The sequence below is a fragment of the Trachinotus anak genome, unplaced genomic scaffold (genome assembly GCF_046630095.1).
Source record: "Trachinotus anak isolate AG129_WGS33_773 ecotype Australia unplaced genomic scaffold, CSIRO_AGI_Tana_v1 ptg000018l, whole genome shotgun sequence".
Lineage (NCBI taxonomy): Eukaryota > Metazoa > Chordata > Actinopteri > Carangiformes > Carangidae > Trachinotus > Trachinotus anak.
In genome coordinates, this window is record NW_027273869.1 from 9,346,119 (window position 1) to 9,372,753 (window position 26,635).

At 40.7% G+C, this 26,635-nt stretch overlaps 1 long non-coding RNA gene across 1 annotated transcript; it reads right to left on the reverse strand.

The window, feature by feature from the left end:
• Positions 1 to 2,241: 2,241 nt before the first annotated feature.
• Positions 2,242 to 26,207, reverse strand: LOC139635499 (uncharacterized). The gene is made up of 3 exons (XR_011694233.1): positions 25,291 to 26,207; positions 25,095 to 25,193; positions 2,242 to 6,210 (listed from the first exon to the last, which is right to left on the reverse strand). It is a non-coding gene; the product is annotated as an uncharacterized lncRNA (long non-coding RNA).
• Positions 26,208 to 26,635: the final 428 nt, after the last annotated feature.

Genomic DNA, 26,635 nt, shown 5'->3' on the forward strand with positions numbered 1-26,635 from the left:
GAAGCTTTTCAAGATGTTTTCCCATCTCCTCCTGTACCAGCCGCTGGATCTCTCATTACTCTCATTATCGCCACACACTGCTCTTTCAATTTAATTAGCTCAGCTTCATGGTAGTGTTTTTTTTATTGCTTTTATTGTAGCAGGCAAGGTAGTGTGTGGTGAATAAAGAGGGGGAAATTATTTTGAACGATATCAAATGAAAGATCATTCTAGTAAGAAATGATCAGAGCGATAAATTGATTTCCTCTAGTCTTTGCCTGAGGGCAGTGAAGAGCACATGCACGTGGGCTGATATATGCCGTGGTGATATATATGCAGCACAAGGACATAATCATGCAACAGAATAAAAATCATCTGTAGGCTAGTGAGCATAAGCAGCACACACAGACACTTCCCTTGTCTGTGGTTTATATCTGTTGATAAGCAGCAATGACAAAATATGTCCTCGGCCTCAGGGTGAACACGCTTGTGTGTGTTTCCATGTTGTGTGTCTGTGTGCATGACTGTAAGCATGTGTGTGCACGACTGTGTGTTTGCGTGCTTCGTGCCTCTGGCTCTGTGTGGCTGTGCGAGTGTGAGAGCGATGTATGTGCTGAATTAAACAAGGTCACTCAGTGCAGGGCTGGCTGTTCTGCCACCCCCCACACACACACACAAATACACACACACACAAACACACGCTCACTCCCCCACCAAAGGCTGACTGCTTCTATGTATAGAGATGGTGTAGTGTTTTAGATCCCAGTCTTCGGAAGAACAAAGAGAGATACAAGGACATATCTTGAAAAATGTCCAGTGACATCCTACAATACGATCACTGGATGGTGAAGATGAACATGAGTAATCGTTCAGCAGTGGTTTCCAAACCTTTTTGGTCGGTTCTTCTTTCAAGGAATAGTCCAACATTTTGAAAAAAATACAACTCATGCCTGTAACATAAATATGAAGCTACAGCTGGCAGATCATTAACTTATCATAAAGACTGGAGACGAGGAAACAGCATCAAACTCACTGGGCAACATATTGTATCTTGTTCATCCGCACAAGAAACACAAGTTGTGGTTTTATGGGATGTATGTGTTGAACTACGTCTGGGTATGGTATGGTGCAGCTGCTCAGCCTTCCTGCCACTATGTCCCCGTGGCCACTTGTGGTACTGCAATGAAGGAATTTCCTGCAGACCCAAAAAGCATAGTCTGCCATTCTTAAAGAAAAAAGAGGCAGGTAAAACTGTTGTCAGGGAAACAAGCAACATCAATTATTACTCTTTATCTTATGAGTTTTTAATCTATGAATATTTTATAAGTTGAATAAAACGTTCCCAGAGATCACAAAACCTATTTAATGTGAGATGTCCAGGGGTGGATTAAGGTGGTCATTGGTCCCTAGCCTACTATGTGTGCATCCACCCACCTCCCACTTTACTCATCATGCTTTAAAATAAAAAAAATGTATTTACTGCCATGTGTAAAAGCATAAACACACACACACACACACACACACATTGAGAAAGCCTTCACTATAAACAGAAATGCTAAAGGTGTTCACGGTGCAAACTGCTGACAGCTTTTCACTTTCTAAACCAACAGGTACAACATCTGCAGCAGTCCAGAACACCCTGTTTTACTGCGGCAACATCACAATATTCTTACAGAGACACAAATCGAGCCGCTGTGCAATACTCGAATAAAACAAAGCCATAAAAATGCAATAAACGCAGCAGCAGCACATAATAACAGCAGTAATGCAACAGCAGCACGATCATAAATTCTTATTCCTACCTTCTAAGTTTTTCTTCCTTGTTTTTTGACAGAGAAGTCCTTAATGACTTCAACAGACATCAGAGACAGGTGATTCAGTCGGTTTTAGCCCATTGCTGATTTCAGATCTATTTTTAACTAGTCCCAGTTTTGAAAAAAGAATGCTCCCTGCTGGCATTGGTTACAAGCAAAGTCATAAATAGTCAGAGTGCTATATCAACATTTGGAAACACTGACAGTAGTTTCCTTCCTGCAGCAGTGACCTTCCTGGGGTGACCTAGTTTTCTTTAATAAATCCCCTGATTTGTTCAACTTCATCCACAAAATCTTCCCCCAGATCATCTGCACATTTCTGATGGAGATTAGCTTCTCCTGTATGAAGATGACACCTCCAATCCAGTTCTGTGATGAATGGATCTAAGACGGCCATAAACTGTTGCGTTAAACCTGTCTCGGCCTGATTGCTCACTGTCAAGTGTGTCCACTTTGTAGTGTTGGGACACAGTTGGAAACATGTTTTTTGCATCACTTTCAAAGTTGTCAAAATCATCCCATAGGCTGGTCACATAATCCCTCAATGAGCTGATCAAATTAACATGAATCCAGTTGAACTGCCTGTAGGGCCGCACTTCTCATGTGAAAAGTGTTGCAGTACATTGTTCCACATGTTCCACAGAAAGGCTTCCTCTAGTTTTCCATATTCGCGTAGAGTGTCCGGGCTTCATCCGCAGAGGTACGATTTTTTTGTTTGAATCATCACTTAACTTTTGTAGTGAGTCCTGAACTGTGGTAGTTCAGGACATCTAGTACCTGACAGACTTTTCAAAGTCTCTGTCCTGTGGTTGTCATTAGGCTGTAATTGTCTGCCGACAGGACGTGGATTTAGAAGAAAAATTAAAGTGTCTGTAGGAAATGAAAAATGTTCTGCTTCTCAAGGCAGCAGTTAACATTGTTAACCCTGAAAACAGAGTGCGTGTGCAGCACATGGTACCCATTCAACCGAAGAGTTAATCTGTTTAATGTGTGCTTGCAGGCCACTGTAATTACCGGACATGTTGGCTGCATCATCATAACACTGGCCTCTGCAGTCACAGATATCAGTGACCATGTCTTGTAGAACACCAAGAATAGACTGGCAGAGCGACTCTCCTGAATGACAGAAACAAGACCAAATTGCTCCATGATACAGACATCCGCTGACTCATGTGGTGAAATGAATGTGAGCTGGTCCGTCTTACTGTGGTTCTGCGATCCTTCATGTTCAGAGAAGCTCGCGGCTGCATTTTTCCAGTCATTATAACCTGCTGTGAATGCAGACTGAAGATCACTGCCCCCAAATAATTTACATGTAAAAAACAAAACACTGTGCCTTTTGAAGGGGAACAAAGCAACTGTTCTCTTGGCACACTTTCCTTTTAAACAGGGCTTTGGAAAAGGAACTCTTTTGGGGTTTGCGTTTTCTTTCTGAGGCAGTGACATCTGTGTCTTTGTTCTGACAAGTCTCAGGTATAATTTGAACCCAGTATTTCACATATGGGATAGCATACAGGATCTGAGCTGTAGGTAGTGGGATCTGTAGCTTCTTGTGCCCTCTCTGCAGCAACAGGTGAGGCCATCATGGAGGGATTAGTGGTAGCGGGGACACTGTGGTTAATTCCCAGGGTGTTGGTGGTACAACATATTGGTGTGGTATCAGTCCCTCTGTCTCAGACTCCTTACCTGAGTGAGATGGTTGTGAGACATGGGTGCAGGCTAGCTGCAGCAACAGCTAAGGGCCCTGTCATCCCACTGCTGTGGAGCTTCAGTATGTAGTTGTCAGCTAGACGAAGATTCGGCAGCCTTGAAATATCCCGTCAGTTTAGAGATATTCTTAGTTGATCTTGATCACATTGTCCTTGCAGCCATTGTGCCACTTTGGGCCAGTAGACTATTTTTTTTCTCTGCGAAGTGAAGACAGAAGAAAAAAATCTTCTGTATTTTTTTTTATATTTGTACGCTAGCACTCAAATGAAGCATCTAATTAAAACAATCCAGAGGGAAAAGTATTCTGTAATTTAAAAAACACAGAAAAGTCAAATATGTATAGTAGAAATGTCGTTCCAGTGCTGTTAATCATCTTGCAACCCCTTAAATTTATTCTATGAACTCTCTCACTCCACTGATTTTGAGATATTGTCTCTCTACTTAAAAATTTACACTTAATGAAATTATTCTTTGAAAGGTTTACAATAAACACAAGGTGTAGTCTTGTTTTTTTTTTATTTCCAACACTCTGGAGTGATGCATACATAATCCTGTTTTTCTGGTCTCTATCGTCAATTGCAGCTGAAAAGATGTCTTTGGACAGCTATGATGCATATAGCTGTTGTTTTAACAACACAGAACAGGTTTAATTTAAGAGCTGACACAGTTTAAGCTTAAATGACAAGATGTCTTACAGTAAAAAACACTAAGTGGAGTGCTGCTGGGTGATGCACGTACCACCCAGTGGAACATCATTCTCCCTCTCTCTAACAGGCAACCTTATCTTTATCACTCTCTCCAGTAAAAATGAACAGGGGAGCACAAGCTAAGAAGAAGCCAATTATTGTCAGTTAGCTGTACACCGTATATCTGTCACTCCTTTTACTAGGCATTCAGGGTTCAAATGTATTTCATCGCCTTTTTTTTTTTTTTTTTTTCACAGGGGCTGGTGAGTGCGTTCATGTTATTTATAGGCAGCTGTTTTCCTTTCCATCAGCGCTGTCACCCCTCGAGTGTTTACTGCACCTCCTTGTTCACCTCTCTGGTGACAGGAAGCTGGGTTTAATAATAGGAAACATTACACTTTTCACTCTAACTACTTGTATTGTCAGTGTCTGTAGGGTCTACTTTCTCTGTGCCAGAGCAAGGATGTTTAGAAAGAGATTCAATGATTCATAAAGCAAAAATACATTTTTATATGTTGAACTGAAAAATACAATTTTAACATGCTGGTTTAATCGAGACAATGTGCCTACAAATCTCACACATGGTTATAAAGTAGAACATACCCCCAAAAAAAACAGAAGCAATCAATGAAATACCATCTTAGAAACAATACAAATGCAGAGACAAACATGTTAATCACATACAAACGGACTGTTTCATAGCTGATTTATTATGCTTCCTTTCCTCGGGTTGTCTGTGTAAGTGTGTGTGCGGATATTTCTCAGTATGTGTTGCCTGAATTGATTGTGTTGTTAGTGCAAAGATACTTCTCGTGTAAATGCGGCTCACAGCAACATCCTTGCTGTCTAATAAAAGACACGGAGATTTTGAATGTGCGAGAGCTCTACCAAAGGCCCAGTGACTGTTTTTCATTTCTGTATGCAAAAACTTTAAAATCCCTGAAAACATATTTTCTCAATCTGTCTCTTACTATGAGAAATTGTATCCTACATGAGCACAAAAACAACGTTATGAATAAATGTTTTTTTCACGAGAGGCTGCTGTATTTGTGTTTTTTGTCTTGATTTTTTCACTGGTTAAAAATGGGTGGGGTTTGGTTGGAAATAAAAGGCATTTGCATTCAAATACCACTGGTGTGCAGTGACTTTGATAAAAATATACTGGTGTAACATTGCAAGGCAGTTGCACAATGCAGGACTGACACACTATGTGAACAATAGGTGCCAGACAGAATTTGCTAGATCCAAAATCCCGCATACCACCTTCCTCAACACTTTTTCAACACCTCTGAGGATGACTGTGACAGTCGAAGTGTGCTGTTTCATAAACTATCTGGAAGTCTCATGCCTCTGAACAGCAACACAGTTCTTATTCAACTGAAGTAGCCTCCGTCCAACTGTGAAAGTGAGGCTGTTTTTCCTCACAGAAATGGTTTGCTTGATATAAAAGCTCAGGACATTGGTGTTATTCAGCCCTGTTACAAGACCAAACACAACTGTTGACTCTTGCTATCAGATGTAGTTAAGGGGCTTTCGCAGAGGCACAGAGGTCACTGAAAGCCCCTGTGCTGGGTAAACCCAGTTTCTTTGTCTGTCACCTTCCATTTGCCAGTCCCAGGCAACATGTCTCTTGGCTGCCTCACACTGTTGTTGTGTGCAGGAGGTCACTGTCTTTGTGCACAAACTAATTTCCTTATTAGAAGCACAGAGCCATTTAAAACCCCCAGATGTATTCTCTCCTATCAGGTCTTTTCTTTGATAAAAGTGGTTAGCAAGTGATTGAAAATGAGTCATCCAGCGTTTTTGTCCTCAGCATTTATCGTTTGCCAGTCTCCTTTACTTGCACTCCCACTAGGCAAAGCTAACAAAAATAAATCTGATGGTTTTCCCTGAAAATGCCTTCACTCATAGCCAAAAGCAGAAACTGTCCAAAAAACAAAATTTGGTGCTTGTTGTACAGCAAGTCCTTTGGTAAGATGTGATGGGTTCATTCCAGGATCAGAGATGCTCCTCCAGTCTTACTGTGTGGAAGCCGGAAAAACAACAGGAATGACAATGAGTGCTGTGAACAGAAATTATATGACTATTAAGTTTTTAAGCCACTCAAGGCTTGACAATTACAAGAGGTTATAGGTCAAATATTAGCTATTTGGTTAAGATTAGATTATACCACTTATAGAATAGTTTGACATTTTGGGAAATAATTTGGTTTATTGTAAAGAGTTAGATGAGAAGAGCGCTGCCACTCTAATGTCTATATGGTAAATAATAAAGCTACTGTTAGCAGCTGGTTAGCTTAGCTGAACACAAAACAGTGACTAGACTCCAGAAAGCAACACATACCCCCATATAAAACAGGTCAGTTTTACACTTTTTGGTCAAAGTAATCAAACTTGAACTTACTTACTGTGCTCCAAGGAAGATCAGCTTATGCTTTTATGATGCTAGAGCTAGGCTCACCGACGCCTCTGTGCTTCAAGTGTTAGTGTGACATTAAGCTGTGTTAAGATAATGCTCTCCTGGCTGTTGCTTCCTTTTTAACTTACACACATATGATGGTATGGTTTTTGATCTATGATTTATGATCATTTACTTTTCCATTCTCGTCGTCTACATTAATTTGTAGACAGAAATGTATACACACAAAGGTATGTACAAATATAAGTCGGAGAAGCTGGATCTTAAGTCCAGGAGTGAATAATGTTTACATGTAGTGAGTAGCAACATAGATTAGATCAGACAGTGCAAACTCATGAGACAAACTCTCCTTGTATTATGCTGCATATATAAACTCCGAATATGACAGCCATCATCATATGCCTCCGTGAGATTAGTCATCTGATCAGAAGACAATTCTGTTGTTATTGCTAACCCTAACCCCAGAATGACGACAACATCCCCAGTGAGTCACACATGCATGATATTGCTACACCTCATATACAACAGTCAAGTGGATCTGCAAGAAACTGCATTGAGGTGGATGGATTTGTATTACTTTAAATTGCACAGCAGTAGTTGTTCTAGTTTCAGTCATTGTAGAACATAAATTACATTTGGAAATACAGGAGCTCCCTCGTGCACTGAACCATGGCTACCCTGATGTTCCCTTCTTTGTTGCTTAGCGAAAGTACATCTGCCTGCAATGTCAAAGTCATTTTTATATTTCTGTAAATGAAAAAGCAAATGAGAACACTTTCTGTTCCAGCAGGTTAAACTAACAAGTTTTTCAGTGGGTTGTTTCCTGTCTTCCTCAGTGATATGAAGGGCTTAAAATTTGCCCTAGCTTGCTTAGATGAAATATTAGTGTCTGGACACCTCTCTGTCACCTGAAGTGATGTAACAGTTCTCTAAACAGCGAAATCTGAGAAAGCTACACTCACTGCGTTAGAGGTTTTCTCCTCAGTATCCTTGTTGTCTTGCTTCACACGTACCTGTAGATTCACAGCTTGAGGGACAACACTCTGCCAGCAGATGCACCAGATAACCTCATATCAGACTTCACACCTCCCCAGTCATCAGTTCAGACTCTGGAAACAAATCCTTTCCCTTGTGCACAGCAGAAACATTCCCCTCGAAACTGACACCAAAAATAATTAAAGGAATGAATGCAGACCACTTCTATATGTTGTGATAACAATTTGCTCCCCAGCTTCTTTCTACTTTGTTTTCCCTTCCAAATAAGTAATAGATAATAGGTTTAAATTGCTGGTGATGTGATGCAATGAGCACTTGTTTAATGCTGCGTCTAGAATTTCTCCAGTTATGTATTTCACACTCCCTCTGCTAATGAGAAACCAATGCAGAGGCAGCAAAAGTTTTTTCTTGCAACCACCTTTTCCTCCTCTCTCTGCAGACTTTGTGCCTCTGTAACAATGTCACACTTCTCTCCTCCGTATAGATGAGAGTTTGGGCATATTCTTCAACTCTATACATATAACTCCGTTAATGATGTTGTTCACTTGCATAAAAACTGTTTCGGCTGACTCAGCACTGTCTGCTGTTCATTTAAAGGATCAGAGAGCACTTTCTCTTAGATGCCAGCAGTATATGTCACTTATACTTTGCGACACTGTACTTGCTCTCTTTAGCACTTGTCTCATAGATGCTTATTCTCTCTGTCAAAATGGCCATGTTCTCTGTTGGAGTATTAAAAGGTTTGTGAAATGTACATTATGTCCCAGCTGTAGTGGTCTCAGGACGTGTGCCACTGGCTTCTTGAGCACAGCTTTGTTGTTTTCAGTCTGTGAACCGCTCCAGCTCACCTCAGAAAGCCTCAGCCGCTGGGACCACTTTCCTCTTGACTTTGCACATGCACAATTTCTCCATCTCCAAAATAAAATACGTCTCTGTCTTTGCCTTGTGATAAGGCTCTAAGAGCAGCATGTTTATAGCAAGCATTTTCAAGATCTTGATACACATTATTGAGATATAATTAAAATGGTAAAGACTTCCACAGCAGCTCTGCTAAAAGCAATAAACCATAACTCTGATGAAATTACTCAATTTTTAGAGTATGAGATAAACACTTATTGGCTTTATCTAAGCCAATTTCCCATTTACTCCTGATTAATTTCTATTTTTGCTTCCATGTCTTGCCTCACAGACTCATCAGTTATAATATCTACATTAGCTTAGTAACTTCCTCGATAGATATCTCCAGTAATGTCCAGTGCCTGGCTTGACGTCAATGATGTCATCTTACATGCTGGATTTTGCTATCCTCATGCAATACATCGAAAAGGATGATGGACTCCACTTATTTATTTCACAGTCAAATGCCTAGTCTGCTGTTCTTTCACAGAAACTCAGCTGTAACAGGAGAAAAAAACAGAGATGGCAAGATGCAAAAGCTCGCAGAAGACTCCACACTACCAGAATGATTTCAGATCTATTTCACCGGATGAGTTGCAGCTGTGCATTCAGGCAAAAACATACTCACAGTGTCACGATACTAATCAATCAGGACCACAGACCACACCATGTCAAGAGGTAAGGTTAAGAAGTTTGTTTTTGTTTTGTTTTTGTAAAGCTACTTGAGGAGATAAGGAAGCAGAATAGCAAATCTAAAGGTCTTTGTCAAAGCCTTTGTTACAAAAATAAGTGTTTTTAAAAGTCACTTTAAATCTTTCAGGCGGTGTAGTAATAAACATGAAATTGAACTTGCACTGTTGTAGAAAATCCAGGAAACACAAAATGAATTAGTGTTTGACACAGAGCATAGAATTAAAAAGTTTGATGACATTCACGTTCAGAGAAATAATTAACTCAGAAGGGGTAAATAATCAGATCAGCACTGTTCACTTGTCAAAAAAAAAAAAAAAAAAAAAAAGCTACAAATGGCTTAGTGAATGTGGGAAACAACACAAGGCACACTCAATCAACTCAGGGACAAGGGAAAGACAACAAATGAAACTCTCCAGTACACACAATAATAGATATGAGAAATCATAACAAAGCCATGGTTGAAAAAGTACATGCTGACAGAAACTTAATTAGGGTATGACGAAACTACAAGAAGAGACCATCATACAGATTCATGAGAGAGGAAAGGGATTTGTCCAAAAGTCTACCACAGAAGAATGAGACACGTAATATTAAAATGCTGCAGTATAACTGTAAAGGTGGTTCATTTATCTCATGTTAGCAAACTTGGCTGCGCACCTGAATCATTTCACTGATTCTTTGCTACAGTAATTGTGCTGCACTAATTTTCAGCATTTACCATTATCTCGTAATGGTCCCTTGAGGCCACTGCAGCCGCTTCCCAGCAAATATTACAGTTTGACACTTTACAGTAGATAAATGTAAAGATGCACCAATTCAAAACTGGCAATGTCAATGTTGTATTCGGGGACTCATCGAAAATGCTTCTTATGGATTTGAAGCTTGTGGGTTAAGGCTAGTTGATAATGATGATAATGAGAAATCTGAAATCAATAATAATTAAAGATACACTAAAGAAGGATACACTAAAGATAGAAACAGGAGAGCAAGGAGAGGATACAGAAATCCTTATGTTTATGCGCTACTAGTTGGATGTAGGCGTTAAATTTAATGCTACACAATTCAACTGTGCCACATCCTCAAAAAATGTGGATAACTGAAGACTGATATAGCAGTTTCATGCAAATTCATTTTTGGGGCTCCGGATTGTGATGACTGGAGGCTAATAAACAGAGCAGCATATTATGACTCTCAGCAAATAATATGTACCAGGGTCAGCACTGTGCCAGTCTCACAGATGCATGGTAAAAGAATTTGTCAAGAATACTTTTTGCCGGTGAGAAAATAGCTGAAATAATGGATTCCAGGTGCTTGCACAAACCAGTCTAAACAAACACAAAAAAAAAAAATAAAAAAAAAATAGACATTTAAAAAAAATTCAGCGATTTATATCGTTGCAACTAATAAACTCAGTGATCTGCTCTCTGCTTTAAATTGGAGCAGTATGTTCACAGGCATAACTTCCAGTGGAAAAAAAAAAAAAAACTCTACTTGAAAATATCTTAGTAGCAGCCTGAAGGAGAAATAAAATATGCTAATAGACAGCAGCTCACATCTGCTGTGGGAAACAGGGTCAATAGTCATTATCACCACTCATTAGACAGTGATGCAAAGGAAATTCATAGGACACTTTAAACCAGATGTATTGTATTAATAAGCAGTGGTATCAGTGTCGTACGCTAATTACATCCATCATATAGTGATGGTTTAATGACCTAGTCGAACAGACTGCTTACTGTGTACTGTACTGTAATGCTAATTGCATGCCATTAGCCATCGAATACATTTCATGTATTAGATAAAAACAATGTGATCTAAAGTGGGATTTCATTTCAAGCCAGGGTTCCTGACATTTTAGTTGTTTTTTGTCAGAAGATAAGTTGACAAAAACGGTCTTTGGCAAACTGCTCTCTGATAAGTTTTCATCCAACTGGCTAAAGGAATTAAGAAAAACACTTCCCACATCTATTTAGTGAGGCAGGTGTGTAGGAACATGATGAATGTATCCAAAGCAACAATGTATTTGCTATGTTTCAGTGCTAGATCTTCACCGGGCAAAAGGGTTAAGAAATTAAAAATGAAAATAAGCAGAAATGTTACCAATTTGAACAACACATCCAGACATAAAAGAGAATAAATAGATAAATAAATAAATATTATACATGATAATGGATAATTAGTCAAGACATTTTTGTCAATGAAATTAAAACTGTGAACAGTACACAGGGGGATACAGCAAGCCCTCATCAGCCTGACCTTAATCTTTTGACCATGTAAAAATTGCTTTTACCCTCCTACATCCTTGACCCAGCTTTAAACTCTGCCACCCTGTTAGCCTACTTGCTGTTTTTAGATATACAAGCTACACAGGGAAAATTAAGGGAATGATTTTGCAGTAACTGCAGCTTGTTTTCCTCAAACTCTTATGTAGAAAGTGAATCTCCATCCTCATTTGAACCTCAAGAACTCAGAAACAAGCTTCAAGAGACGGCGGCTTTAAGTGTGACTGGTAAATAGGAGTTTAAGTTTCATGTTTTGGAGAATCCCAACATTCACTTTAAGATATTACACTGATCTAACTGTAACTGTGAATGATGTTAAAAACACTCTTCCATCTTCATCCCTCATTATGACAGATATTACTTTTAAACTACTCTAATCCATAGTGTAAGACTTTGTATATGGCAAATACAGAGAGAAAAATGAGGTTGAAACAAAGTTTACTCAATTGCACAGCCAATTGATTTGCATTTCCCTGACTGGCACGCAAAACCGAAGGAGCATATCTCGTGTCTTATGCATAAATCAACAAGGATAATCACATTATGAAAATCAGGTTGATGAGGCGCTTCTCTGAGAACCCAGGAGAATGTGCCTCAGTCAGAAAAATTTGCTGCCTGACAAAATAAGAACTCAGCTGATGTGCTATTTCAGGTGCCAGGAAATGTCAGCCGCAGAATATAATCAACTGAATCATAAGTCTCCGTCACATTGCCTCATTCACTCAGTTATGACATGTTAACCACATGAATGTATATTTGTAGATGTATTTTATATTTCATAAGCAACAATTTCAAAAACACTGTCACTTCTAATTTTAAATTATTTCTTTTTAACTATCAAGAAGTTAAAAAAAAACATCAACTGGCCAACAATAAAAATGAGGAATGAAGGAATTAATTAATGAAAATAAAATAATTTGCATATAACGAACTGGCCAAGTACCTATATCAGTGAATCCAGTGTTCGTAAACCTCGATGCTGCGTTTCTGTTATGTTTCAGCGCTGGTATGTGGAAAAAGATCTGCATGATGTGCACGTATTTCACCTCCCTTTGAATCGTCTCTGGCTTCAGGTTGAATCTAGTCTTTTAATCCACTCTCTGTCTCCAACTCTTTGTTGTATTTTTTTCCCATATTTTACCCACTTAGTCTCCGGCATTGTTTGCAAAGTAGGTAAAGAAACATTCAACTGACTCGTCTCACTCGCTGACTTTCACCTGTGTGTATGGGGGAAGGTTAGGGGCAGAGCAATGGGGTCCTGCAAGAGGACAGCTTTTTTTTTTTTTTTTTGCTTTGTTAGACAGGTATAGTGGCGAGAGAGACAGAAGACATATAGGGAGGAAGCCCAAATAAGCAACTACAGTTTAAAACCAAGCCCAAGAAACACAACCCGTGCCCACCAATATTACAGAAAAGCAAACCCAAAGTCACTTGTAATAACTGGACTTGGCAACTGTGTCAGCCAGTCAATGAGTTGCTATGACAACCGCTCTTGACAAGGGAAATCGGGTTTGATGTGTTGAAAAAAACAACTCTCGTCATCAAAAGGAGGCTGCTTACTGACTGAGCCCCTCCTGTAAAAAACCCTCTCCATGTTGCAGGATGATGGAGATTGTAAATGTAGTTCAGATCATCTGTTTCCAATTGTCAGAGAGAGAGAGCTTATGAATAAGAAGTCTCATTGCATATTGAGAGACAATGACCATCAGTGTCAATGGGATGTCAGGGGGATGAGCTTCCCTTCATCTATCATCCTCAGGATGGGCGGCCGTGAACCGGAGACTCCCACAACTGATTATTGATGTTTTCTAATTAGTCTTTTGGTTCTCTTTGATCCCATATCTTGTTATTCACCACCGTGGCTACTTTGCCCTTTGGAAATAGCAAAATCATTTCTTTTCATGCTGTGATTTACAGTTATTGCGTGCCAAGGCCGGGCTGGGTAATTTGGGGATAAAAAATTAGCAGGGACAGGAGGTGAGTTCAAGTCTGTAACTCATTTCCACGTTCACTTCCTCCTCTTCCTTCTCCCACATATGAAAGTAATAACTCAAGTCTTTGTGTCCTCAATTGACTACGCAGCCTTCATTGGGATATCACATCACCAGGCATGTTGATCTCAAGGTTGTCCTCAGCGCCGACTATGAACCTCAGTAAAGCTGAGCTGCACATATCTCAGACAGACAGATGGCTGTTGGATAAGACTTGAGCTCTTGAGGATGCCAAGCTGAGAAATTTACACATCAAAAAAACAAGTTGGCAACATTTTTTGTCAGGTAAAATTACACAACAGTGCATTTGTAGTATATTTCAGTCAGATCTCACAATGCAGGTATTTCTCAAATGTCATTCTGCTTTGAAAGTTGAACACTACAGAAAATTATACTGAGAGTAACCTACGGTGAGGATCAAATATAATTGAACCAGGTAATGTGTCCGTTTTCCAGCATGGTATTGTGGTGGTAATATACGCTGTTCATATTTTGTCATCGCTGTGATAAAGGACACGAAACTCATGTAAGAGGTGTGTTTGTGTTCATTTCTTTGCATGTTTTTTTCCATAATAATATATATAGAGTAACACCGCATAGATCCACTTTGTCAGACTCCTATGATGCTCCAAGAGCTTTTCCTCTCACTCTAATGATCCCACTAAATCTCTCCACAGCTACCTCCCTGAAGTGGACAGCAGCCTCAGGACCTGTAAGTAAAGCCTTAGACCTGGTGCGGTGGGGCCAGTAAACATGGATGATTTGCTCCCAAAAACACCTTGAAACTACCCGACCTCCTCCCCACAGCTGCAGAGTGTGTGTGTGTGTGTGTGTGTGTGTGTGAGAGAGAGCAAGAGACAAATTGAGAAGCAAAGAAGAGGTGAGCAAAGGAGGGCAAGGAGAGTTGCAGGCTACACTGGGAATTTTTTTTAACAATTACGCTTGAGTGTGTTTTTGGTCGGAGTCAAGAAGAGAAGAAGAGAGATGCATTTATCTATGTTGTGTGTGAAAGACAAGGGCAGGAAGGATAGAGTGGATACAAAGAGGCTTCTTCTGAACTAATACTGATTGCTCACCTGGTGTATGGTGTAGGTTTAGTATATGTATGTGTGTGTGTGTGTGTGTGTGTGTGTATGTGTTTGTCATGCATGGTTTGATTACTAAACCAGTGAAGTGGTGCTTAATCAAATAGTAAAGGGGAAAACACCTGATCCTCTGTAATTGCATTAACTCCTGACTGGGCACGACACACACACACACACACACACACACACACACACACACACACAAAGCTGTAAGGGTCTGACATCCCAAATTGAAAACATGACATTTATTGTGGGACTCTTGATTGATCACAGCAAGGGACAGCATGGCCTCAGACAACCTACATCACTTCTTCCTTTCCCCCCTTCCTTGTATTAACACTGTGATAAGCCAAAGATAGGAGCTTTTATGTTGCACCCGGACCACATCATATACTTGTTTGCTATCTAAGGCTGATTATGCACTAAAAGATTACATCCATGGCAAAAACTGGAGTATCAAAACTGGATAGCAACCGGATGAGTTAAAAAAAGAATAGAGTAGTGAATTGACAAGTGATGTCTGACCTGTCAAACAAAAAAGAACAACTGAGCTTCCAACATATTTCCCCTTCTTTCAGTTCTGTCCTGAATGTTCAGTTATCATCATTAAAATAGAAAGTTCTCTGAGAGCACATCATTTGGCTTCTGTTTTGTTATGGGGTTGGACGTGGGCTGCCAACATTTGAGATTTCTAGTGGCGATGAGTTGGAGAAGGTTCGGAGCTGCTGGTTTAGAGTTCTGCTTGTTTTCTACTTGCTATTTTTCACACACTCTCCAACACAACATAGTGTGCAGGTGTTACACCTGAATGGGTAAGTGGTATTTACACACAAATTAGTTGAGCTTCTCCACAGTCTTTCTTAATAGCCCATGGCAACTTTCGATGTACCCGCTGGGGTACAAGTACCCCTAGTTAGAAATCACTGACCTTCATGAGCACAAAGGAGTAATGTAATAGAGGTTTTAAAAGCCAGAAAGGGAGATCTGGCTCATATAGATGATAGAATATGACTGAAAAAGGACAGAGGCAAAAATGTCAGATGATAGAATGAAGCCAGCTATAATCTGAGAATAATCAGATTAAGAGAAAACAGCCTTCCCTTCACCTGGCTGGATCCAGTACAGTGGTAATGTCCTTATAAAAACACTTATCCATCTAGAGTTGAATTACAGCCTTTGCTGTTAAACCAAATCTGGCCTGTGTGTATGTGTGTGTGTTGGAGAGGAGCAGCCTGCCAATACTGCCATCAATATCTGTTCATCTAATAAATGCACAATCTTGCAAAATAAAATTGAGTTTCATTCACAGTCGCCAGCAAAGCCATATTGAAACCTATTGATTGCCCGTGCTTATATTCGCCTGCAGCAGCCACAGCCAAGGACCCATTGGTTGCGGGATGAGATGTGATCAGTGCTGCTGCCAAACAAGTGCATCGACAGCAGCGGCATTGGACGCACCTCAGCAGGGTTTTCGGTGGCACGCGTGCTGGCACTTAACCTTGAAGCCGTGTTCAACCTCGCAATGAATAATGCCCTTGGGAGGGTAAGGGGGAGGGAGTGTGGCGGGTAGGACAGGAGGAGTTGTGGTGGAAGGGGAGGCAAGGTGAGAGAGAATTACAACGAGGGAGACACTGGCAGGGTGTGCATTTAAAGAACTGCAGAGACTACGGGAAGGTTGTATAGGAGGAGTGTGTGTATGTGTGTGTATGTGTGTGTGTGTGGAGGAGGAGGGAGAGGGGAGGAGGAGAGGGAGGAGTAGTGGAGGAAAGGATGCCAGAAAGGTCACTAGGCAAAAATGATGAAGTCATCTGTATTAGATTTTCTGTGGCTGCAGCCTGGATGAAAGCTGGCTGCTGGCCAGAGAGGTGAGCTGCCGGTACCTGCGGCCAGAGCTCCTCAGGCATTAGCAGCTCATCAGTTTTCTTGATTCACATAGAATTTTAATCAATATCTTGGGTTCGCTGAATTTATACTGCTTCTAAAAAGGCTCTTCCTACAGCTTGGGGATCATGCTTGCTGAGATAACATTGAGAAAATAAATTAATGGTGGCATTTTTATATAGAAGTATATTTACGACCTGTGACGACCTGATAAACCACCAGGAAGTATCACTTTATACATTTGCAGCAGAAGCCACATCGACTTGTTTGAAATACATTTCTCAAAAGCAGCCATTTATAGTTGGCATTTTTCTTGCAAAAGCTATTCAGCGTGTTTGCAGTCAGTAATAATCTCGCCGTGTAGTGGCTTTTATTAGTAGTGGCGTGGTCTGCCATTCCTGTGCTGGATTCAGGTTGCCTTCCAAAACACGAGGGGTTCACAGGTAGACGATTAATGCATGTAATCATCTGTAATTTTATCTAATCGGCAACAGCCTCACTGTTAACGGTTGTCTTTTTTTTTCAAAGCGTAAACATCCTCATCCCACTGCTTCACATTAAAAGCATTCAACTGGTGGCTTTTACTGTGAAGCCGCCACAGGAAATGCAATATGTTGTTATCACAGACTGTGATCTGTTATTAAAAATGCATCTACAAAATAAGACAGTCATTGCTGCAGCTGCTTAACATGTGTTAACTATACTAAACTGCACATGCCGTGACTGTGGTACTATGGATGTCATCAGTATCAGGACTGAAATATTAAGGATTACAACTTTAATGATTCATGCCATTTTTTCCCTGGCAAATGCACAACTTCCATCTGACTGTCTGTTTGTGTCCATGTCTGTCTCTCATGTCCACAGAGCCACTTTGTAAAAAATCCAATAATAATTGTTCCCCAAAAGTTTGGCGACTGTGGTTTCCCCGAGGGCCCTGCATCCACTCCCCCTGCCCGCCTCTGTGACTGCTAAACCACTGATGCAACAAATAGGCAATCCGCTCCCTGTGGCCCAGGACAGCTCCAACTCTGTAGCCTCTGCGGTGAAGCTCTTTGCCCTGCTCGCTGAAACTTCCCCTGACATAAAAAAATACAGCAAAGAGATCCAGCATTCAACAGGAAATGGATATTAGAGTAGTTGGACTATTTATCTTCTCTTTTGCAGATACAAGACATTCACAATCTGTTGAGAATCAGTCTTCTTCAGTTGGAGTGACTTGTGACTGTGTGCATATCCCAAAGCATTTTAACACTGGTGGAAAAAAAAAACAACTATTGTCAATGCACTGCATTAAATTCACGGGCCTTTTTTCTAGTGGCATAGTTTTCTTATTGACTGGCCAAGTGTAGACAACATGACCTCTAGTCAAAATAATTACAGTGCAGCTGCAGTAGAGGTTTAACACCCAAAATGTCAACATCAGGTTTGGCCTCAGTGCCAAACAATTGAAGTGCAATTTTTTTAGACAAACAATTTACTCTGACCCTTAGCAACCACACTGAGGGTAAATTCATTGTTCAAAAGAATCTTCCACTTGATTGTAGCCTCAAGAAACAGTCATATAATATAGAAACAAGACGCAATGTTCAGAGCGAGCGGCCCTTCTTGGCTTGGGGAACATAAACACACACACACACACACACATACATATATAGAAATATATATATATATATATATATATACTGGGGCTGATGACTAATGGGGAGCAGGTGTGCAGCAGGTGCCTCATCAGGAGATGAGGTGGGGCTGGAATCACACTGAGAACAGTTGCTTTCCAATTTTGCTACCCAACTCTCAAGCACCCTTTTGCCCACTCTCCCCCTTTTTTAATTACTGTCAGATTCATCCAAACATATTTCTTTTCTTTAACGAAAAAAGATAAAGCAGAGGCCTCTTTGTGTTTGTATTTCTAAGGAATAGATTTGTATTGAAGGCGAATTAATGTATTTCCCAAAATGTCAAACTATTCCGTTAAACAAAATTTTTCGCTCAGTGAGATTTGGCCCCTGCTCACATCTGCCTATTTCAGCGTGAAGATGATGAGTAAAGTGCAGTGTAAGGGCAGTTTTGGCCTAATGATAAAATAGATGTTGATGACGATGCTGTTATAGGAGCTGATACAGCACAGAGCTTCACTTTACATATTTCAAAAGGGAGAGGACAATCAGCTTCTGCTTAATCACCCGCTTAACCACTCACCCTGAGCTGTGATCAAAAAGCACTGTAAGGGTGTGAGTGAGAACCGCGAGTGCACTGCTTCCGTCAGTGAGCTCTTTTTGGAAAATCAATGCAGTCATGCCTCAAGTGTAGCCTCAGAGGAAGATTATTTCAAAAGTTTTAATAATTGGGATTCAACTGATCCCGAGCTGCCTCCCCTACAGTTCCAGCTCTTCACATTTCTAAGAGCTCTTTGCATAAGTCGCCGTGATTGGTTGTGATTTCTCAAGCAGAACCCCGAGCGTCTGACAAGCTGCTGCGACATCGTTGCAAATGTCAAGGCGGGTCAATCAGCACGCTGTCAAATGAAAGCTACCAATTACCTCGGAACCAATCACGCCGCATGCAGGTTCGCATGCAGATTAGCCAGGGTGGATTTTTATTTATTTTTTTAAACACCAAATGTTTGGTACTTTTTTTAATTAAGTGCTGCCATAGAAACTGTGTGGGTCCTTGTAAACGCTGCAGCCCTGCTGTCATTGGAGGGAGCAAGAGGTTCATTTGTCTCGCTCCCATATCTAAACACAACTGTTTGGCTACTCAGACAGAAAGAGAGATAAATATTTGGCTATGTCATGCCGTTTCTCAGAATGAAACCACCCTGTGAAAAAATATGACAGAGTGCATTATTCATCAGATCACAGCACTAATAAATTAAATGCTTTGTGCGTCACAAAAGGAGAGTGTAGCAGAAAAAGAAGGTGAAATGTGAAACAGGAGAAATGTGGAAATGCCTTTCACATGGAGGCCACTCTATCATGCTGTCGTAAACCTCTATTACGAGGACTGCCCAGGATTTCTGCACATATAAATCACCTCACTAATATGACTGTAGCATGGTGGCTGACCACAGGCCCGAGCTACTAACTACTACTATAAAAGAAAAGAAGCAGAAAACACTTACATGGAAACAACACCCTCCCCCATCCCGCAGTCCAGTTGTACTGACCCGAAAGGCAGAAAGCAATTTCAGCTGAGAGTACAAGCATTATTACAGGTCTTGATGGAAATGAATGGTGGGGTGGAGAGCTCGACAGGGTAATGCCTCACATTCCTTGTACTGCTCTCTGGGTCAGGCGTTTCCCAAGATTCCCCGCTGCTCGTGGCACGGGTGTACATGAGCATGAAAGATACACGCTCACACAGTCACGGGCACACTTGGTAGCCATGGATGCATGTATTCAGCGAGTGAGGCCATTCGGTTGGCATCATATGGGGTCGTCTAGATTCATTATTGACTGGTAATAAGGCTGCTGGCAAGGACCACTTGTTGGCAACATCTTTCCTCCTCACCATATTATACAGGAATATGATAAAGCCTTGGAATTAATTAACTACCACTATGAGACAATGGGGAATATGTTTTATAGGCCTTTAAAGAATGTCATTGATGGAGATGGTTGTGAGAGATATTTCATATTTTCTGCCTTTGGACATGTGAAATCTGTGCATCAGTCATTAGCAAACACAGTCTCTCTGACCAAAATGATAATAAACACTGAGCCCGCAGTGGTATTGACTGGGCTAGAAATTAATTTGTGTTCTGCTTAACATTAATTAATCACTTTTAAGAATGGTACCTTAGCCAAACTACACAGGATGTTTTGACATTGGTAGTCCTCAGAACATCCTTGTGTCCAAAAAGCGTCCATTCAGAAATTAATTACAGTCTTGCCATGGCTGCAGCATCACTGAGTGCAAGCTGTTTTAATTAGCACAGTGAGAGCTTAAGTTATTCAGTCAGTTAATTCTCTGTAATGCAGCACAAGCCAATAAATGTGCATACAGTTCACCCGCGTGAAGTGTACGTACACAAGTACGTGTGTGCAAACACACACCGGCCTACGCACATATACATTAAGAATGCATGCACATAGACACGTGCACACACCCGCAGTATATTGTATTCACACAGTACGCACAGCTGGAAGGGACAAGGCCAGACGCACAAAAGAGAGCAATGACAAAAACAAGAACAAAAGAGGAAGAAAACGTTGATCATTTAAGCCATTTCCCGCACTGTTAACACCCAGCTCAAAGAGGTTGATGCTCTCCACAGAGATTGCTAACACAGCCGTGTCTTTTCAGCGCCTGTGCATGTTTCCAAATCCCCTTTCCCTGCTCTGAGACAATCAATAGAAAGCTTTTTCGCAGTGGACAGCCAGGAATACAAAGGACCCCTGGGTAATAAAAATCAGTCCCTGATGTCACAACTTCAATCTCTTAGCCTCTGGTAAACATCATTGATGAGTAAATAAAGAAAACATGCAGGGGCCCCGGTAGCCACTTCTCTTTGCAGGTCAGGACTCGACTTTCATTCATCTTCTCCTGATTATAAAAAAAAAAAAACAATAAAAAGATGTCAGTGTCACCTCAGTAGGCACTGGATGTACGCCATAGGTAACAAATGTACATCTTATCATAACAAGCTGAGGGCAGTATGGAAAAATTGCAACAATATTAGAAACATAAACTCTGGATTTGTGTCATGTGAGGTAGACTATATTATCATTTTTCTTTCAGGAAGCTTCTTGGCCTTTCCATTAAAAAGAAATACAAACTGCTGTACATCAGAAAACAGCAGCTTAGAGACATCTGTTTCCCTCATGATCCGTAACTGTTTTCCATCCACTTGTTCAGGAGGCCGAGACATTTCTGGTCATCGCAGCGGGTGGTCTATCTGATTCTGTCCTGCTTTGCATTATTATAGGATATATTGCACTCCAGTGCTGCTTCTGAAAACAAATACACATGAAAAAAGCCTCATTGGGGTTATATTAGGCAAAGCATAAGGCAAAGCTACTGCATATAGCCCACACTTGAATTATCTACAGCTTCTTTATCTCTTTACCCATCTCTAATATCATGCAGTTACAGACATAGTATATGAAGCAGTCCTCAGCATTCATAAACTTGCCTTCAATGATAACCTCATATCAATAGTATATATGAAGGTCATTCTTGCATAAATCTTCATAGCACAGATGAGAACGCATTATAGGGTAGCCATCTCCATTTGCTGTTTCAGTCAATTTATTGAATATGCATCAGGTCATGATTTCTAATGCACCTCCGGTCCACGCAGAGGTAATTAAACTGAATATGATCAACGGCTGGGTGTTAAAACAACTCAACCTGAAACGGCAGCTTGGCAACTGGAGGGGAAGCAGCAGTTATGGGAAAGAGGAGAAGAAGGCCAGCAGCAGATTAACGGTTAAAGAAGGTCATCAAGGAGGCCTATCAAGAAAATAATAAATAATAAACTGGTCACATAACAGTTTGGACCTGACATTGTCCTTGAAGGCATCGTTAAAACTGCCAACTGGACTGCTTCGGAGAGGTTTAAACTTCCACTGTGTTTTGAATAAGAAATGATTCAATTATTCAGACCAACTTCATTTGTATAGCACATTTTATACATTAAAATGCAATGAGGCCTTCAGGTGATGAGACAGGTTGACTGGTCTCATGCGTCATTCATGATGATCACTGGGCCAATTAATACACTCGCTACTTTTGTTAATTTCCCTTTCCAGGTGTGACATATTTGTGAAATACCTATTGCTTGTATTAAAAAAAACTGATTCTTTTAAATGTTAATCATTGGCAATTAAAGGTTCATTTGGAAATGGTTCAAAGCAAAAATATTACAGTCATCTGGATGCAAAATATTAATAGTCCATTTGGGAGAAAGGAGCTTAATTTAATAATGTTACAGCTGGAAGATTTATTTTTCTTTTTCTTTGGAGAAATAGTTCTACGTTTTTGTAAATATATTTGTCTGCATTCTTGCCAAGATTTAGATGATACCACACCATAGCTAGAGCCAGTATATTGTTAGCTTATGCTGTTTATTGGCAGTTAGTCCGACTACCTTTTAATATTTCAAGATGGTTACCCTACCTGCTGGCCTTGTAGTAACACCAGATAAATTGCCTGAATTAGCTCCTACTGCATTGTTATGTGGGCTATTTATTTTTTAACAAGTGAAACTAGATACAGTGTATCAGGTGAATTTAGTGAATTTATTTTAATACTGAATTTGATTCAGGTGTGATTGCCAGCAATGGTAGTTTTGCAGTCATGTTATAAGGTGGAAGATATTGTAGCAGTCAGAAATTTCTGACAACTCCAACAACTCAGATGCTAATGTGACCGTTTTCACCCACTTGGCTGCTTGTAAACTAATCTAAATAATGTGACAAGAATGCAGCATTAGTTTAGCATTACAACTTGAAATAGTAGGAAGCAGCTAGGTTACCTACCAGCACCTCTAAAGCTATTAAACATGTTCATAGCCTGTTTGTTTTATCTCTACAGCCAAATGAGTATGAACAACAAATTGTGTTTTTTAGGGGGTATTTTCCCCATTGTCAAAGTATTCCATCAATATTTTCAATATATTCAACTGTACCTGAGCTCACCTATTTGAAACCCTAATGTAGGCTAACTCTCTGGTTAGTCTCGAACAACTTAGTCAACCTGCCTCCCGAGGTTAAAATAGACTATTTGATTTTATATTGGATGTCATTAAAATATAAACCATATTACTCATTTTTACTATAGTATTAAAGATCCAGAAGATACGGTGATCAAATTATTCATTTCTTACTCAAATAAAGATACTTACACAAACACTCTACACATACAGAGGAAATGACTGAGAACAGGCTTTTTCATCCAAACAGAACAGCTGGACAAGAAATACAGCAACAGGTTCTTCTTTGCCCCCCTAACACATCACCTGACAACCAAAAACACATTGTCTTCTTTTCTGCCTCTTTGTTTCCTCTCTCATCTGTCTGTTTGTCTTCTTTCCTCTCTTCCTCACTGTCTGCCCCCGCCCCCCCCCCCCCCCCGTTTGTTGTCTCCTTTTCTTTCTCACTGAATTTCTCTGTCTAAGCTTTCACACTCCAGCCAAAACAGATGAGTCTGGAATGTTCCCACACTGCACACTGCGATGGATGACAGCAGTCCTCAATGGGATTGTGTTTGTTTCTTCCCTCTATATGAGAGTATTTTCTCATCTATTTCTTTCTCTCTTCAGCAATTTATTTTCCTCCTTTTATGCTCACGTCTATACACACAAAACCTCATGGTCTCCACAGTGTCTCCCTGTCTCTCTGTATCTCTATTTTTCCTCTGTTCAGGGACATCGAGTCATCTGCCTCTAAATTAGGCTATTCCATGCCGTTGCCCAATTACCCAACAGCATGAGGCTCTGACCGCAGCAGTTAAACTGAGCGAGGGCCTCAGCATGCCTTTAAATCCCACAGTAAACCCGGCAATACCATCTGTGTGGCCAAACACTAAGCATCTTTCTCGTAGCACGTATGTGTCCTTTTGCAAAAAATATATGTGGGGTGCCCACAGTAATATATCTGAGAGTCCCCAAGCGAATGAGCGATACTTTACGCTGATACAGAGCCATGGGCACACCTGCCTGCCTCCATCCATCTATCTCCATCTACCATTCCTTCTCTATATGCTTTTACCGCCTCTCTTTTTTCAGGCATTCCCTCTGATTTTCTCACACTGCTTCCCTTTTCTGGCTGGTAAAAGAAAAAGCTAAAGCTATGCAAGCTGTCTTCTCTGTTTGCCACTATTAATCGGGTCATCTTTCCTTCCCATTCCTCAAATCTTTGCCTCTCTCTCTCTCTACCTCTCTTTCTCTCTCTCTCAACTTCACTCGGAGCCCGGCTGGCTAACATTGTGAGCCAGCTGTGAGGCTGCAATCAAACAAGCTCCTGTTAGACCCCCTGGGGTTCTGCTGACATTACACAGACACACACACACACACACACACACACAGACAGAGAAGGAAATGTGTGCACATCCTTGCTCTCTGGTGCATGCATACAATCATAAAACCAGCAGGTGAGGGAAAAGTGTACGTTAGCAATAATGCAAGCAATAATGAAGCCTTGGCCAAAATTGTGCATAATTTTGCTTCTGATTTGGCTTTGACTCCTTTCACAAAAGGATTCCCTTACTATTCCACTCAAATCTCCTTTAGGATTTTCTCTGCCTCTGGGGAAAGGTCATGCTATAAATTCTGAATGTCTCTTCTGCTGAATGGATATGAAGTAAATGTGCAGAAGGTTGCACACATACAAACACACACACACACACACACACAAACAGGCTACACACACAAGGGTACACCTGTACAAGACAGGCAATAGCCTATGAGCGCAGAGGTAAGCACAACCCCTGATAAACATGCAGGAGAGCAAAAGACCTCTTGTAAATCTATCATCTTGTGAAGCAGCCATCCCTTAATCCCCCTTCAACCCAACCTTTCTCAATGCCTGAGCTACTCTTAAAGCCAGTGGACTGCTTGTTACAAGCAGTAAACAGGTATGTCTCCAGTCAGTGCCTGAGTGCGTTGTTATGTCATGGTTGTGAAGGGACCCCCAGTGTGGCTCCATAACCCACTTACCAGCAGTCAGACAGACCGAGGAACAGAGGAGCAGGCTTTGGTGAGTCATGCATTGGCACTGCATTAGGTGGAGAGAGAATTTCAAGTCAGGACGGGAGCCTACAGAGAGATAGCCGAGGAAGCAGGGTTAGCTTCATGTCTTATCAATTTTGTAGAATTACATTTTTCAAAGCGGTTCAGAAATTTGGGGTAATACCTGTATTTGCTTTCTTGCCTGATGTCAGATGAAAAAATGTATATGATGTTTGTCCAGCAGCCAGTTAGCTGAGCTTAGCATCAAGACTAGAAAAATGGAGGCACTGACAAATATGCTTATTTGCTTTGTTGCAAAAAAGTTAGTTAGGATGGATACCACTCTTAGTTCACACAGTTGTTAGTTAGTTAGTTCTAAGCACAGTAAATATGAAGCTACCTCTAGCAACCAGTTAGCTAGCTTTGCATAAAGACTGGAAGCAAGGAGGCATTGCTAGCCTGACAGACAGAGGTGCACCTTCAGCAGAGGAAAACCAGACAACTGTTTGCCCCACAACAAAACTTGGGAAAAGTTCCTATACAAGAGGGGCTACAGTGTTTCCCATACAGAGACGTCACTTGGAGAGTCCATCCAGGTAGATAAAATCCCTATATTTCAACTTAAATCTAACATTAGTACACCTTATTTCACTCTTTACAAACTCATGTTGGCCACACACCTGTCGTGTGCTGGAGTATGAATGAATGGGGACTAAAGGCTGCTCTTAGCACAGCTGCCTAGCTTGCATCTACCGATGATGCGAGGCATTTAGGGAGTGTTGGTAAACTGTAGCTAAACTGCGCGAGTGCATCGGTCACATGCTGCACCACACACCACAACAAGTAAATTCTTATCCCATGGTAAACAGTGCAGCTTCTCTCCCGGTTACATATTTAAATGTTGCTCTTCCTTTGTTGCTCAAATGCTCAGCCGGGTGTTTGTGCATGTCTCACTCTTTTTACCATCTTTATGCTAAGCTAAGCTAGCCAGCCGCTTGCTCCAGCTACATATTTACAGTACAGATTTGTGAATGGTGTCAATCTTCTCACCTAACTCTAAGAATGTAAGGAAATAAACCTTTCTCCCATCGCTGAACTATTCCTGAGTGTTAAGAGGTTTATTGGGTTTGCAACCTCTGGTACCTTTCAGTGATGAAATTTGTTAAATATTAAAAATAGCAGAAGTAAAATTTAAAGAAGAGAATTAAAAGATAATTTAGAGAATGAATAGCTTGAAAGAAATGTGATGCTGCTGGACAAACAACACTAAAAAATAAAAATCTTGAACATCCAAGTATTTGAACTTGTATCAGTGTTTCAACCATCCATCCCTGATTTGGGATCAGAATAGGAAACTCATCTGTTTCACTAGCCTAGCTCCGCCTTGCCCTGTCCCATCTCAACCCAACTGTGACAACAAAGCTAATTACCAAGCCTCAGATCCCACAGCACTGACAGTCTCGTTAGCCTCCGATTTACACTTTTAATTGAATCAAGTGTATCAGCATCATCTGGCTCATACTAAGTAT